Consider the following 16,281-nt stretch of genomic DNA (forward strand, 5'->3'; position numbering starts at 1 on the left):
GTCTCCCCGCCTAGGCCGAGGCTCTGCTCGCCGTTCTGGAAGGTGTTGAGAAGAGTGTAGCGGTAAGAGGATAGTGTCTGGACCTAAACCCCTTGTGAGGTGAGGCATCTCGCTCCGCGCTTCAGAGCGGGGGGTTGTGACGTCCACCTCGCGGGTGGTTGCCAGGAGTAAGCAAGTTGAGAAAAGGCTACTGAACTAGATGAAAGGTATCTATTAACTTTTCTCTGCCTCTCTTTGCACACCTATAAAACGAAGATGACAGGAAGTCCATCATAGGTTTTTCGAGAGAATCAAAGGAGATGGTGGGTGTGAAAGGGATCTGTAAACAGTGCCTGTGTAGGTGTGAGATCTTCCTTCACAATTCGGTTAGCAAGACAAAACATACCCTCATGTGTGTAAATAACCTTACAAAGTGTTTCTTTCGAATGCAAAATAATCAGGGAGGGGCAACTGAAGGATACGTGTTGACAAGGCCCAGAAAAGGACATGTTAACCAAGGAAAGCATCCTGGAAGAAGCTGCGTTTGAGCCAGGTCTTAAATAGAGTGGACCAAATATAGTCTGTGGTTTCAGCCAGTGACCGATTTTTCAAAGCAGCGGCTTAAATCCACTTAGACCATTGTTCTGAGACTGTCAAGATATTTCAGTTTTCCAGACCTTAAAGGAGAAATGAAATAATGTTGTTACTTTAAAATATGATTTGGATGGTTAGCAGGATCTATGGCTTGTCGTGTTTACCCAGCATGTGAAGAGGTGCGAAGCAACTCTATTTTCTTGTTATCACAGAAACCACTTAATATGTGACCTTTCGGGCTTCCCTGGTGTCGCAGTGATTGAGAGTCCGCCTGCCGATGCAGGGGACACGGGTTCGTCCCCCTGTCCGGGAAGATCCCACAAGCCGCGGAGCGGCTGGGCCCGTGAGCCATGGCTGCTGAGCCTGCTCGTCCAGAGCCTGTGCTCCGCAACGGGAGAGGCCACAACAGTGAGAGGCCCGTGTACCGCAAAAAAAAAAAAAAAAAATGTGACCTTTCCAGTATGAATGCTAGGCAGACTTTACTGGCACCATTACCTGGACTATTTTTGGTTTTCCTTTTTCTGCCCCAATCCTTCTTAATCTTTTCTGTGATATAATAATGATAACTAAGACTTATTTAACGTTAAGTTTCTAACATGTACTCCAACAATCCAATGAGGCAAGTACTATTATTATCCCCATATTCATATGAGGAAACTGAGGCATAGAGAAGTTAGATAATTTACTCAAGGGCCCACAGCTAGTGGAAGGCAGACCCTGGAATCAAACAATTTTTTCTGACTCTGGGGCCTTAACCACTATATTCTGAGAAAAAGAAAAGCAGTCCCTGACATCGAGGAGCTGGACTGGTGCTATCAACTAGGTCTTTCTGTTGCTAGGAGCTGGCCTGGCACAGCTAGGCTTTGGTATCTTCTGTTGAATATAAACTGTTTCAGAGAACATCAGCATCAGAAAAGGCCATTTCATGATTGTGATGGATCAGGACAAAAATAAGACTACTCCATAATCATATCTGAACACAGACACAAACATGAACCTTATCTAAGCCACCAAATGAAATACACAAACTGAAAATATCAGACTATATGAGGGGCTGTTACTTCTTTACTAATTACAGCTTTATCCTCATTCTAGTCTTCCCTTTTCCTATATAATATTTATTAAGGGAGACTTCCTTGGTGGCGTAGGGGTTAAGAATCCGCCTGCCAATGCAGGGGACACGGGTTCGAGCCCTGGCCTGGGAAGATCCCACATGCTGTGGCGCAGCTAAGCCCATGCACCATAACTACTGAGCCTGCACTCTAAAGCCCGCAAGCCACGTGCCTAGAGCCCGTGCTTCACAACAAGAGAAGCCACTGCAATGAGAAGACCGCACACCGCAACGAAGAGTAGCCCTGCTTGCCGTAACTAGAGACAGCCCATGTGCAGCAACAAAGACCCAATGCAGCCAAAAAAAAAAAAAAAACCTCTAAAAAAAGGATTTATTAAGGTACTAAATTATAGAATTACCCCTGCTCCCTGACAGCATCCAATTTAAAGCAAAGTCCCCCAAAGCACCCAACAAACACAAATCTTAATGTAAGTCCTTTCTAACACCTTCATATTGAGATGCCTCATGGTTCCCCATGGTGTGTGTTCTCCCTTGCTGCAGTGAGTAGTAAGCTTAGCTTGTTCAGCCACCGGTGTGTTCCTGGTGTTTGGCTAGAGAGCATTGATAATTCTTTCTGGACTGTCTTATACCACGCATGTATATGGAGTGGAAAGCATACTGCTTAGCCATTTCTCGCCACAGAAATTGGGAACTGCCCTCCCATCTCCAGCCATAGGATTTTCACACCAAAGCTAGGGGGTTACCTTCCTTTTTGTAGATTCTACATAGATTCTCTGCTAAACAGAACCTTATCAAAAGATAGTGAAAAGAAACAAATGATGCTGGAATAGTTGCACACCATTTTGCAAGAAAAAAAAAGAACTTCAACCTGCTAACCCATACCGTGCACCATATGCAAAATAACTCAAAATAGATTATAAATATAAATGTAAAATTATAAAATTTTTAGAAGAAAACATGGAAAATTTTTGTCATCTCTGGTTAGGCAAAAAAATTTCTTAGCTACAACACCTAAAGCACAATCCATAAAAGAGAAAAAAATTTTAATTTATAAAAACTTCTTTTATTTGGACAACACTTAAGAAAATGAAGCAGCAGACTAGGAGAAAATATCTGCAAAACATATCTGATAAATGACTATATACAGACTATACGAAAAACTACAACTCGATAAAAAAGGCAAGTAAACTAATTTTTTAAACATCGGCATAATTGAATGACCACAAGAAATGGTGCTCAGTGTCATTAGTCATGAGGGAAATGCATATCAAAACACAATGAAGTATCACTACGTAGTTAAAAATAATTCCAAATGCTGTTGAGGATGTAGAGCAACTGGAATTCCCAGACATTACTGGAGGTAATACGAAATGATAGAGACTCTTGGGAAAACAATTCAGCAGTTTCTTTTAATGTTAAATATACACTTGCCATAAGACCCAGCAATCCCACTCCTAGATATTTACCTAAGAGAAATAAAAACTTCACAAAAAACCTAGACACACATTTTCTAATAGCCAAAACCTGGAAACAATCTAAGTGCCCTTTAATTGGTGAATGGATAACAAATTGTGGTACATATAGACAGTGGAATCTACTCAGCAATAAAAGGAGCAAACTACTGATACAACAACATAAATGATCTCAGATGTATTATTCTAAGTGAAAGATGTAAACTCAAAAGTACATACTGATGCGTCCATTTATAGGACCTTCTGGAAAAGCCAAAATTATAGAGGGGAAAAAAACAGATCAGTTGTTGCCTGGGCATTGGAAGGGGTTGACTGCAAAGGGGCTTGAGCAGGTTTTATGCGGGTGGTGGAACTTTTCGATATCTTGAAGTGTGATGTGGATATATAATGTGTGCATCTTTCAAAACTCGTAGAACTGTACACTAAAAAGAGCAGTTTTGTTGTATGTAAATTATATTTCAGTAAGCCTGACTTTAAAAAGAAAAATGTTGAATGGGAAAAAAGTTGGGATGAGGCCGGGCCACCCAGTACCATGAATATGAAGACATTAACAGCTCCCAAGATATTAAATTCTAAATCTAAAAAAAGAAAAGGTAAATTATTAGTGGATAATCCACATCATGAAAGAACTTGTTCTTTCCTTTTTGTGCAGTAACAAAGTTCATAGGACATTGAAATTTTTTTTACTACTGAGGAACTCCTTGGTTTATAGTGGAGTAACTTAAAACTGAAGTTGAAAGTCACTGCTGGCTGATGGTCAATCACAGATGAATATAAAACATCTCTGAGATCGTCAGAACTGTGGGAAAATAAAATTGCATTTCAAAAACTCTGATTTACAGTTTTTCAGGAACATGTTTATTGCACAAATGAGGTTCCTGTACTATACTGTAGAGGTAAGGGCATTTGAGAGCAGAAAGTAACCAATAGTGGTAAATAGTGGTGAGCAATTAGGCAAAAACATAAGAGCAAGTAGAGCATCTTTAAACTCAGGTCATAATTACTGAAATTACCATGAAGTTGTGCCCTTTAAGAGCATAAATGGCTGCTCTGCTTTAGACCTTGGGAAAGGGAATGACGATGAGAGGGCATAAACTAGAATGATTTAAAATGTGCAAATATATTTTGTAACCCCTATCATGTGATTTAGAGATCTAGCAGAGATACAGGTGGATTAATTTGAGATTAATTTCACAGTTCATGCTAATAGTTCTACTATTGGAAGTCTGTAATAATCTCTGCCACAGTAGACAAAGTTCTCTCTGGCTAGTAGAAACAAACAGCCACCCTGGGCCTCACCCATCAGTTCTCAGAAGGCCTGTTGTTGATGGACTTTCTAATTTCCTGTTTCTCTAGTGGCAGTTGTGGCCACAGTCTTCATTCTGCTTAAGTGCTCCAGGCTCCTAAGAGGCCCTTAGAGAAGACTGCATAGTACCTGGAAACCTTCCAGTTTCACTTAGAGAATTCAGTCTCACTCATAGTTCCCTGGGTGAGTACAACACTTCATCAGACATGCCATAGAACTGTCTCTCTACTTAAAGGGTCTTAGTGAGCCAGGTTGGTTTATCTACCGACTCTTCTAGCATCAGTAGCTACTGTTGTCTTTGTTTTCCTGAAGTTTCTTAAGGGCTCTGCCAAGGTAACTTTTTCCTGATGCAGTAAAACTTTGGGGTCAGGGATTGCATATCTAGGATGTCTTTGGGGTCAACCGGTTGCCCTTTCATATTTTTCATACAGCCATCTTTAATTTGTATAATCCTAGTCAGGGACTCCATACCACCAGACTTCCCTAGCATCTCTTCCCCCTGCTCAGCCACAGTGAACTGTAAAAAAGAAACTGCATCTTATTTACCCCCAGTTTTTTAGTCATGAGTTCAAGTTCATCTTTGGCATTAGTTCTGTTTCCAGCTCTGCAATTCTCTTGAAGTCTCCTAACCTGGACCTGCAACAGAGAGTCTATAATTGTTGAAAGATTCTCTCTTATCCTTTCTGTCAATTGCTAAGTTTGGTCTCCTTTTCTTCTTTCAGCCATTGAAGGTTTGTCTGGCTCATCTCTCCCTATGACTTCGAATTTTCTCAAGCTGGGTGTAGTCTGCGTTTTTTGCATTCCCTCCTCTAACCCCTCCATGGTCAGAAGAGACAGTGCAGGCTACAGTGTGTACACTGAAGATGATATTCTCTCTTCTAAATAGTTCCTAAAAGGAGGGATTTCAGTTATGAAAGGTAAAAACCAATTTTAATAAATATCATGGTTGGGTTGAAATAATTTGGGTGCTTTAATAGACTAATGCTGTATTGTGATCTTAATAAGGAACCATTTTATAGTAGGGAATTGGTTTATAGAAAGGGGTCATTTTATTGTAAGAAAGAGAAACCCATTTCAGCTAGAGTCAAAAAGGTGGTGGAATTGAGGGGATGACTGTAGACGTCTCACTGAAGGCAAGGGCACTAAGTGCAACGAGACCTCATGAGCGTCTATAGCCATGAACCAGTAGGCATTCCATGATCAAGGAAACTAACCTCAGCTTTTCTCAGTCTCACTCCTAGCTTCTCTTTTGAGAATTCTCTCTCATTCCCACTGTCATTATCTTTCCATATCCTTTACCGTATCAGCTTCAAACCAGCTTTCCTGCTAGAATCATTGGGACCCAAGTCTGTATACCTGGGAGAAATAACCTAAGTACCCCAGTTTGAATTTGGTTTTTACCCCTGGTCCTACTTTCTACAGTGGTAGAATACTAAATATCCTATAGGCTGATTCTACTACAGACCCTGCTCTTCCTATGGGCTATTTGGCTTTGTCTGGTTTTTCTTTCAGTAGTCTCCCTCATTACTTGAGGGAACTGTAGCCTTTGTTTCTTGTAGCCAGGAGAATCTAAGCAAAACACTGAGCATTTCTTATATACCATTCATGTGTCAAGCACTAGAAGATAGATGACATAAATCTTATCCTTTAAAGAGTTTACACTCTTAAGAAAGACATGCACATCAAGCATTTATATATCATTCAAGGATAATATATATTAAGTAAGTGCCAAAATGAGTGGTCAGAAAATGAGGACTGATTGAATGCAGAAAAGATAGATATGGATATGGGCTGCAGAGAGCATCTGGGACAGGAAGGGAGGAGGAAGTTATCTTTTAAATAATTATTAAGTACCTACTTTTATAAGGTCTTGAGCTGGATACTTAGAGTAGAATGATTACTATTTTCCACCTACATCTAGTGTAGGTGTTAGACCCATGGAGGGGACTAGTAAAAAACTTAAACTACTTCACCTTTTGGGGCAAAGCACCCAAAATGATAATATAGTTCACCAGGCATAAGTCTTCTCAATGGTAAAGAGTTAAATGGGAATTAGTGAAGATGGGCAAGGTGGAGCTTTTAAAAAAAATACAAAGTAGAACCCAGAGTTGAACCATAGCGTCTTTATTGTCATCTGGAATAGTCGGATTGAAAGAACATGTATGTTTACCATGAGATGGGAGAGTTACTGTGTTAACATTTTTCATGTGACCCCAGAACACAATATGGTTTGCCTGGGATTTGTGTGAACTACACTAAGGGAACCTCTCAAGTGGCCTGTGTTTGGAAACAGTTGCCCACCTATGATTTAGGCAATGCTGTATGTGTTCTAAGGGGTACGATCCCTCTTTTTTTAGGTGAAGGGAAAGCCTGAGGATACCTAGCGTCTTAAATCAAGTCCTCTGTAACCAGGGTAGGTGGATTTCTCCTAACGTGAAATGCTGATATGAAACAATGTGCAAAGGCAACTGAGTTCTAGGAGGGGAAAACCTGTTTTAGGGCAACTTTAAAAATCTGTCCTTTATACTAACATTGAATGTGAGGGAAAGAGCCACAGATATTTCACCAAAGTGTAAAGGAGCCAACATTAATCGCTTACTAGATGTGAAGCTGTCCAGCTAAAATTTGTCATTAGTGACTGCTTGACCTACTTTCCTTCCCTGATTTGAGAGCATATTCTTACATGGGGTCTAATCATTTATTTGCCAAGAGATTAATTAGCTTTTCAGAGCCTCTGTGCTAGTTAATAGTCCCAAAATAGACCACTGGTCCCACTGCCCATTGCTTCTTAGGAGGACTGATTGTAGGAGTGACAGAATTTGAGCAAGATATGTCTGTCAGTGCCTCTATACTTGTGGAAGATGTGACTTGCAACCCTCTTGACTCAGTTGGTCTCTGTTGGGTCACCTTAATTATGCCCCTCCCCCCTTCCCTCAAGATTCCTGGAGTCTTGAGTAGATTAAACCTGGGTTTCAAGGTGATGTGACTAGGCAATATGATATGGTGAATCAAAGTCCAGGTGCTGTAACCAGACTGGGATTTTAATCATGACTCTGCTGCTTTGGTCAGGTTACTTGTCTGTGCTTCTTTTCCCTGATCTCTAAAATGTGGATTAATAATAGTCTTCATCTCCTAAAATTGTGGTGATCATCAAGTAACATAATGTATTAAACTGCTCACCCACAGAGTAAATACTCAGTACATGGTAGCTGTTTGTATTGTGATAGCCAGTTGAAGGCACAACATCATCTCCCTTCAAGCTGTTGAGGCCTGTGAGTAAATTAGATCTTCTAGGGCTATCAGAGATTCATAGGGCCTAAGGAATATGGATGTCTTTGATCACATAGTAAATTAATATAGAAGAATCTAAATTTTGCATACTAAAATGTTTAAAACATATAGCACCCTATTTTCTGTAACTTGCCTTAATGCTCCCATTCCCTTTGATGGCAGGGGGAAAATCACAAATATGCCAGTCATTAAATGTAACCTAGTCTCTTTCCATTATAAAGAGTCTTTTTAGTCAGTTCAGCCTCTTTAGGGATACTTAGTCTTTCAGGGTAGCCTTCCCCACCTTTCCCCTTCTCAAGAGACAACCCTCCTATTGTACAGGACCTCATGGCAATGTAGAAGAGGAGGCTGCTCTGTGAATGGGTTCTTGGGCTCTCCACAGGGTCCTCAACTGGTGTTTCAGGTTCCATCTGTATTTCATGTTTTAGTGCGTTCTCACTCTGACTAAACATTTGTGTCCCAGGGCTCAGGCTTCAGACATCTTAATGGAAAGGAACTCCCTAGATTGAGTAACTAAAGTTACTCATCTAATTTTAGTATTATGGCTTTAAATATTATGAAGGTACTGATTACTTCTAAATATATAACTAGTCCAGACCTCTCCCTTGAATTCCAGACTATATGTATAATCAGTTGTCTACTGGAAGTCTCCACTAAGATGTATGACAGGCATACAAACTTGATTTCCAAAACCTAATTCCTGATCTTGCCCCTCAAACCTTGTCCTCCAGCAGTCTTCCCCAACTTAGTTGATGACAACTGCATTTTCTAGTTACTCAGTTCAAAACCCTTGGAGTCATCTTGAGCTCCTACTTTTGCTCATGTCCCATATCCAATCTTTGGGGAAATCCAGGTACTTATACCTTCAAAGCATATTCTGAATCTAGTCATTTCTCACCACTTCCACTGCCTATAACTGTGGTCCAGGCCTCCATCAATTCTCACCTGAATCATTGCAGTTGCCTCCTAACCAGTCTCCTTACTCTCACCCTTACACCCTTACAGTCAGTTCTTAACAGAGTGGTTAGAGTGATCCTTCTAGAATTTAAATCAGATTGTCAGCTCCTCTGCCTGCAATATTCCAGTGGTTTTCCATTTTATTCAGAGTAAAAGCCAAAATGCTTTCACTTCCTACAAAGACCTTAATTGGAACTATATTCCTTCTCCCTTGCCTGCACCTTGACTTCATCTTCTGTACTTTACCCCTTAAACACTCCACTCCAGCCAGATTGACCCCCAGCTCTTCTTCAAACATGTCAGGTATTCTCCTTCTTCAGGGTCTTCATACTTGCTTTTCCCTCTCCTAGAATGCTTGGGATTTCTGGCTTGCCACTTCACTTCCTTCAGGTCTGCTCAGATGTACCTTTATTAGGGAGATCTTTTGGGACAAACCTGTTTGGTACTGCAAAATCTAGAAGTTGCCCTCCTCTACCCTCCTTAGGAATCTATAGCTAATAGATTTTTTCAGAAAATCAAATACAATTTTAAAAAATCCTCACAATGAAACTGTAAGAAAATGATGGAAAGGGGCAACAAAATGTCCCTGAGGACAAAGAAATTCAACAGAAAAATGTTAACCTAAAGAAAAAGAAAATGGGGGCTTCCCTGGTGGCACAGTGATTGAGAGTCCACCTGCCGATGCAGGGGACACGGGTTCATACCCCGGTCTGGGAAGATCCCACATGCCACAGAGTGGCTAGGCCCGTGAGCCATGGCCGCTGAGCCTGTGTGTCCGGAGCCTGTGCTCCGCAACGGGAGAGGCCACAACAGTGAGAGGCCCGTGTACCGCAAAAAAAAAAAAAAAAAAGAAAAAGAAAATGATTAGATTATCCAGCATCCCAACATGGACTTTGAAACTTAATGCTTCACTTGAATCTAAGAAGGAAAATTACACAGCAGAAGTAAAAGACCTCAGGAAAGAAATGGCCAGGTAATAGAAGGTGACAGCTAGATGATGGGAGGGGGTGAAGCATAAAACAATAGGTGTCAAAGGAAAAAACAAAGCCATTTCAAAAAATAAAGATTAAATTATAAAAAGCACAAGGAAAACTAAACATAACCAAAAAGCACAGTTAGGGACAGAGTGATTAGTAATGAGAAAAAAATAAAAGAATAAATATCCAAATATCAAAAAAGGATTATAGAGAAAATGACAAATAATAGAAGATAGGCAAAATATTTAACTGAAGTCCCCTACAGAGAAAAGCAAAACAATGGAACATACAAATATTTATAAGCAAAAGTTTTAAAAATATTATTCCTGAAAAGAACATTTAAAATTCTACATTTTGACTGGTACGTCATAATCTAGGGGAAATTTTGCTTAATAATGGCCAACATAATATTCTCCTAAAATCATTGGATTCTAAATGATAAAGACTATAACTTCTAGAAGAAAACAGGAGAAAATTCTCATGACCTTGGGTTAGACAAAGTGCTCTTAATTACAGCACCAAAATCACATTCCAGAAAAGATAAAACTAGACTTAATCAAAATTTAAAACTTTTGTACTTCATTAAACACCATTAAGAAAATGAAAAGATACAATAGCCAAGACACGGAAACAACCTAAATGTCTATCAACAGATGAATGGTTAAAGCAGATGTGGTACATATATACAATGGAATACTACTCAGCCATAAAAAAAGAACGAAATAATGCCATTTGCAGCAACATGAATGCAACTAGAGATTATCATACTAAGTGAAGTAAGTCAGAAAGAGAAAGACAAATACCATATGATATCACTTATATGTGGAATCTAAAATATGACACAAACGAACCTATCTATGAAACAGAAACAGAATCAGGGGCATAGAGAATAGACTGGTGGTTGCCAAGGGGGGTGGGGGTAGGAGGAGGTTGGATTGGGAGTTTGGGATTAGCAGATGCAAACTGCTATATATAGAATGGTTAAACAACAAGGTCCTACCGTATAGCACAGGGAACTATATTCAATATTGTGTGATAAACCATAATGGAAAAGAATATGAAAAAGAATGTATAACTGAGTCACTTTGCTGTACAGCAGTAATTAACACAACATTGTAATTCAACACTACTTCAATAAAAATTAAATTTAAAAAAAGGAAAATGAAAAAACAAGCCCCAGAAAAAATATTTGCAAATTATATATCTGATAATGGACTTGTATCCAGAATACAGAAAGAACTCAATAAGAAGACAACCCAATTTTAAATGAGCAAAATATTTTAATAAACATTTCACCATAAAAGGTATATGAATGACTAATAGGCACATGAAAAGTTGCCCCAAATCATTAGTCATTAGGGAAATGAAATCAATACCACAGTGAGATACTACTTCACACCCACTAAAATGGCTATAATCAAAATGTAGGCTATAAAAAGTGTTGGTGAAGATATGGAGGAACTCAGACCCTGAGACATTGCTGGTGGGAGTGTAAAATGTACAACCACTTCAGAAAACAGTTTGATGGTTTCTTAAAAAGATAAACTTACCATATGACCTAGCAATCCTACTCTTAGGTATCTGCTAAAGAGAAATGAAGGTGTATATATCTACACAGAGACGTGTATACAAGTATTCATAGCAACATTATTCATAATAGCCCAAATGTAGAAACAATCACAATGTCCATCAACTGATGAATAGATAAAATATAGTACAGTCAATTCTCATTATTCATGGATTCCACATTTGCAAATTTGCCTACTTTCTAAAACTTACTTGTAACCCCAAATCAAGACAGTGATTTCCTGGTCATTCTCAGACATACACATGTGCAGAGAAGCAGAAAATTTGAGTGACCCAACAAACGTTCCCATCTGAGGTCAAACAAAGCGACACTCTGCCTTCTTATTTCAGCACTTTTGCTGTACACAAATGTTTATTTTGCAGTCTGTTTAGTGCCATCTTTTTCACATTTTTGTGCTTTTTGTTGGTGATTTTGTTTAAAATAGCATCCAAGCATAGAGCTGACCTGCCGTCTACTGTTCCTAAAACAAGGTTGTAATGTACCTTATGCAGAAAATACATGTGTTAGATAAGCTTCATTCAGGCACAAATTATAGTGCTGTTTGCTATGAGTTCAGTGTTAATGAATTAACGATATATATTAAATAAAGCATCTTTAAACAGAAACACACACAAAACAAGGTTACGTGTTGATTAGTTGATGAAAATGACATTTTGCTGGAACCTAACCCTGTATTTCCTCTAGGGGCAATAATTCAGGATTCACTAGTTCAGTGTTTGAAGCAACTTTATAGAACATAACTACCAGGAATAATGAGAATAGGTTATATATCCTTACAATGGAGTACTGTTCAGCAGTAAAAAGGAACAAACTGCTTATACATGATACAGAATACATGAACATCAAAAACATTATGCTGTTTATGTAGGAGAAATAAGAGATTGAGACCCAAAGGAACATGCCAATTCATAAATATAGAATTACATAAATTTATTATTGAGCAAAAAAAATACCAGAGTGCATTCAAGTTACTCAAAAGTGGCCATAAAGCTATAGTGGATTTTCAGTTCTGGAATTAAAGGTACAGTTATTACACATCATCCAATTTTTAAGAAACAGAAGCAGTTACATAGAGCTTACTCTGATATCACCTTTTTCATAATTCTTTATCAGGCTTACTCTGATGTCCTGATTTTCATAATTTATCAGCCTTACTCCAATATTTTGTTCCTCATAACTCTTTATCAGTACCTCCTGTTTGCCTCTGCATCTAGGACATATGATTAGTGACATACTTTGGCATTGTTCAGTAATGTTTTCCACCTGTGAAAGAAGCCAGATGCAAAAGACTATGTACTATAAGATTGCATTTATGTGAAATTTCCAGAAAAGGAAATTTTTTTTTTTTTTTTCCGTACGTGGGCCTCTCACTGTTGTGGCCTCTCCCGTTGCGGAGCACAGGCTCCAGACACGCAGGCTCAGTGGCCATGGCTCACAGGCCCAGCCACTCCGCGGCATGTGGGATCTTCCCGGACCAGGGCACGAACCCGTGTCCCCTGCATCGGCAGGCGGACTCTCAACCACTGCGCCACCAGGGAAGCCCAGAAATTGCAAATATTTTTAAATTGATTGATACATAGCATTGTATTAGCTTTAGGTGTACAGCATAATGATTTGATATATGTATATAATATTGCAAAATGATTACCACAATAAGTTTAGTTAACATCATCACACATAGTTACATGTTTTTTCTCGTGATGAGAACTTCTAAGATCTACTCTTAGCAGCTTTCCAATATACAATACAGTACTGTTAAATACAGTCACCATACTGTATATTACATTCTCAGGACTTATTTATCTTATAACTGGAAATTTGTACCTTTTGACCACCTTCACGCATTTCACCTACCTCTCCCACCCCACCTCTGGCAAAAAACAATCTATTCTCAATATCTATGAGTTCAGTTTTTTTTCTTTTTAAGATTCCACATATAAGTGAAATCATACAATATTTGTCTTTCCCTGTCTGGCTTATTTCACTAAGCAGAATGCCCTTAAGGTCCATCCATGCTGTTGCAAACAGTAGGATTTCCTTTTTTATGGCTGAATAGTATTCTATTTTGTATATATACCACATTTTCTTTATCCTTCATCCGTTGATGGACACTTAGGTTGTTTCCATGTCTTGAGTATTATAAATAATGCTGCACTGAACATGGGAGTGCAGATATGTTTTCAAATTAATATTTTCTATTTTTTGAATATGAACCCAGGAGTGGAATTGCTGGATCATATGGTAACTCTATTTTTAGTTTTTTGAGAAACCTCAATGCTGTTTCCCTTGGTAGCTGCAATAATTTACATTCCCCCCAAGAGTGTACAAGGGTTCCTTTTTCTCCCATCCTCACCAGCATTTGTTATTTGTGTTCTTTTTGATGATAACCATTCTAACAGGTGTAAGGTAATGTCTCATTGTGGTTTTGATTTGCATTTCCCTGATGATTAGTGAGCACCTTTTCATGTACTTGTTGGCCATTTGTTTGTCTTCTTCATAAAAATGTCTGTTCAGATCCTCTGCCTATTTTTTTTTTTTGGCTGCACCTCGCGGCTAGGAGAATCTTAGTTCCCTGATCAGGGATTGAACCTGTGCCCTTGGCAGTGAAAGCGCAGAGTCCTAACTACTGGACTGCCAGGGAATTCCCCCTCTGCCAGTTTTTTAATTGGATTGTTTGTTTCTTTTTTCTATTGAGTTATATGTGTTCTTTAAATATTTTGGATATTAACCCATTATCAGGTATATGATTTGCAATTATTTTCTCCCCTTCAGTAGGCTGCCTTTTCATTTTGTGGATCTTTTCTTTTGCTCTGCAGAAGCTTTTTAGTTTGATGTTGTCCCACTTGTTCATTTTTGCTTTTGTTGTCTTTGCTTTTTGTGTGAAGTCCAAAAGATCATCACCATCATCATCTTTTTTTTGTAATAGAAAAGACTGGAAGCAATCCAAATACCCAGCAATAGGAGACTAGTTGAATAAACTTTGGTACATCTACACAATGGAATCATAGGTACCTGAGAAAAGGAATGAAGATGATCTCAGTATACTAGTATGGAGAGATTTCTAGAATAGGTCATTAAGTGAAAAAAGCAAGGTAGAGAATAGTGTGCACTTTAATATATGACTGTTTAAGAGAGAAATACAATTAAACATTTACCAAAGACTGCTAGTGTCCTGTCAGAAAGACTCAGGAGGCAGACTGAAGAGGCTTGCACTGACCAAAGGTGAGACAATTTGAGCATCAATAAAATGACAACTGCAGTGGAGTAGAACACATCAAATACCATTAAATCCGTGAGGTTATCATGTTATTCAAACCAAAAAACTCATAGTTGTTTTTGGAGGTTGGTAGTGAGCCAACTAATCTTCCTGAAAATTAGTAAATAAGGAGAAAAAAATCAAGCATTTAACCTGCCTTTGTTATATGAACAACCAAATAGTTGATGAAGGAAAGCTTTTCTTTATCCTAGCTAAGAAAGGAAGGATTGATATAAATTAGAATATCACCATTCTGCAAGCCATTAATAAAATAATGGGTCTACCAATGTTGATCATTAATGGCCAGTAACATTACAAAAAAAAAGACAACAAGCATTAAATGCCTACTCATAGAAGTATACACCTCCACCTACGAAGGAGGATTGTTGCCACATAATCAAACCTGAATCTGATCAAACCTCCAGTTCTTGCCAGATGTTTTCAAGAACAGGAACAGAGAAACATGTTAAACAAGAGTACATGGATGAGATCAACAAATCCAGACTGTGAGAAGTTGTACAGGGAAAATGACCCATTTTGTCAGTTTATTGAAAGGGAAAAAAGAACCTGAGTCATATCAACCAAATGAAGTTATGGACCTTGTTTGGGTCCCATTTTAAACAAACCACTGTTTAAAAAATTATAAGACCCTAAGGGGAATTTGATCACTGACTGGATATCTAATAATATTAAGGAGTTATTAATTTTTTAGTTGTGATAGTGATATTGCGGCTATGTTTTTAAAAGCCCTTAATCATTTCACAACACATATATGTATCAAATTGTCACATTGTACACTTTAAGTTTGCACAATGTCATGATAATTATATCAGTAAAGCTGGAAAAAAGAGTCCTTATAACTTACTACCTCCTATAATTTTTATGAATTAAATAATGTATATAATGTCTGGGATTTACCTAAAAGTAATCTGTGGGTAGGGGAGTCCTGGGGGTGTAGATGATATAAGACTGACCATTAGTTGATAATCATTAAAGCTGGATGATGTGTACATGAGGGGATGTGTTCTATTCCTTCCGCTTCTGTGTATGTTTGAGATATTTTATAACCATTTTTTTAATTTAGAAAGAATTGGAAGTCAATTTAAAGTGATTCTCAATGGAAAAGATAGGACAATTTGAACATCAAAAAGATTAAAACTGTTCATATATTCATTTAACCTGATTGTAATAAAAATATCCACCATTTTTTAAAGTCTAGGTAAATTGAATCTGAAGTTAATACGAAAAAATACAGAAAAGTTGCCAAGAAAACTCTGAAAAAGAAAACAATGAGAGGAAACTGGTCCTATCAAATATTAAACATGCTATGATGCATCAGAAACCAAGGAAAGAAAGAGTTACAGGAGTGTGGGAGAAAGAAGCAGATAACAGTCGTAAATGCTACAGAAATACCAAAAATGACAATTGTCAGCTTCCTTTGCACACTGGTAGGTTAAAACAAAGCAAAACAAAACCCGAGACCCAGGTACTGCTCTAGGCTTCTTAAATCTGAATTTCTGAGGCTAAGGGCCAAATCTCTGGTGATTTTAACATACAGTTAGGATAGAGAACCAGTTGTGCAATTGTTAAGCAGACCTTTTTCTGTCACCCAGGAATTGACAGTAGGACCTCAGCTGAAAACTATAGACTCAAGCTCTCCCCTGACAGAGGCCCCCCAAGTTGGGGCTAGACCTGTAGATCCCTTCAGTGGTAGGAGTGGAAATGCAATGGTTGTGGGGAGATGCTTTCCTCTTCTAAAGCTAAGAGAGGGGTGGTCTCAAAAGTCACT

Source organism: Mesoplodon bidens (genome assembly GCF_964165515.1).
Source record: "Mesoplodon bidens genome assembly, chromosome: 11".
NCBI lineage: Eukaryota > Metazoa > Chordata > Mammalia > Artiodactyla > Ziphiidae > Mesoplodon > Mesoplodon bidens.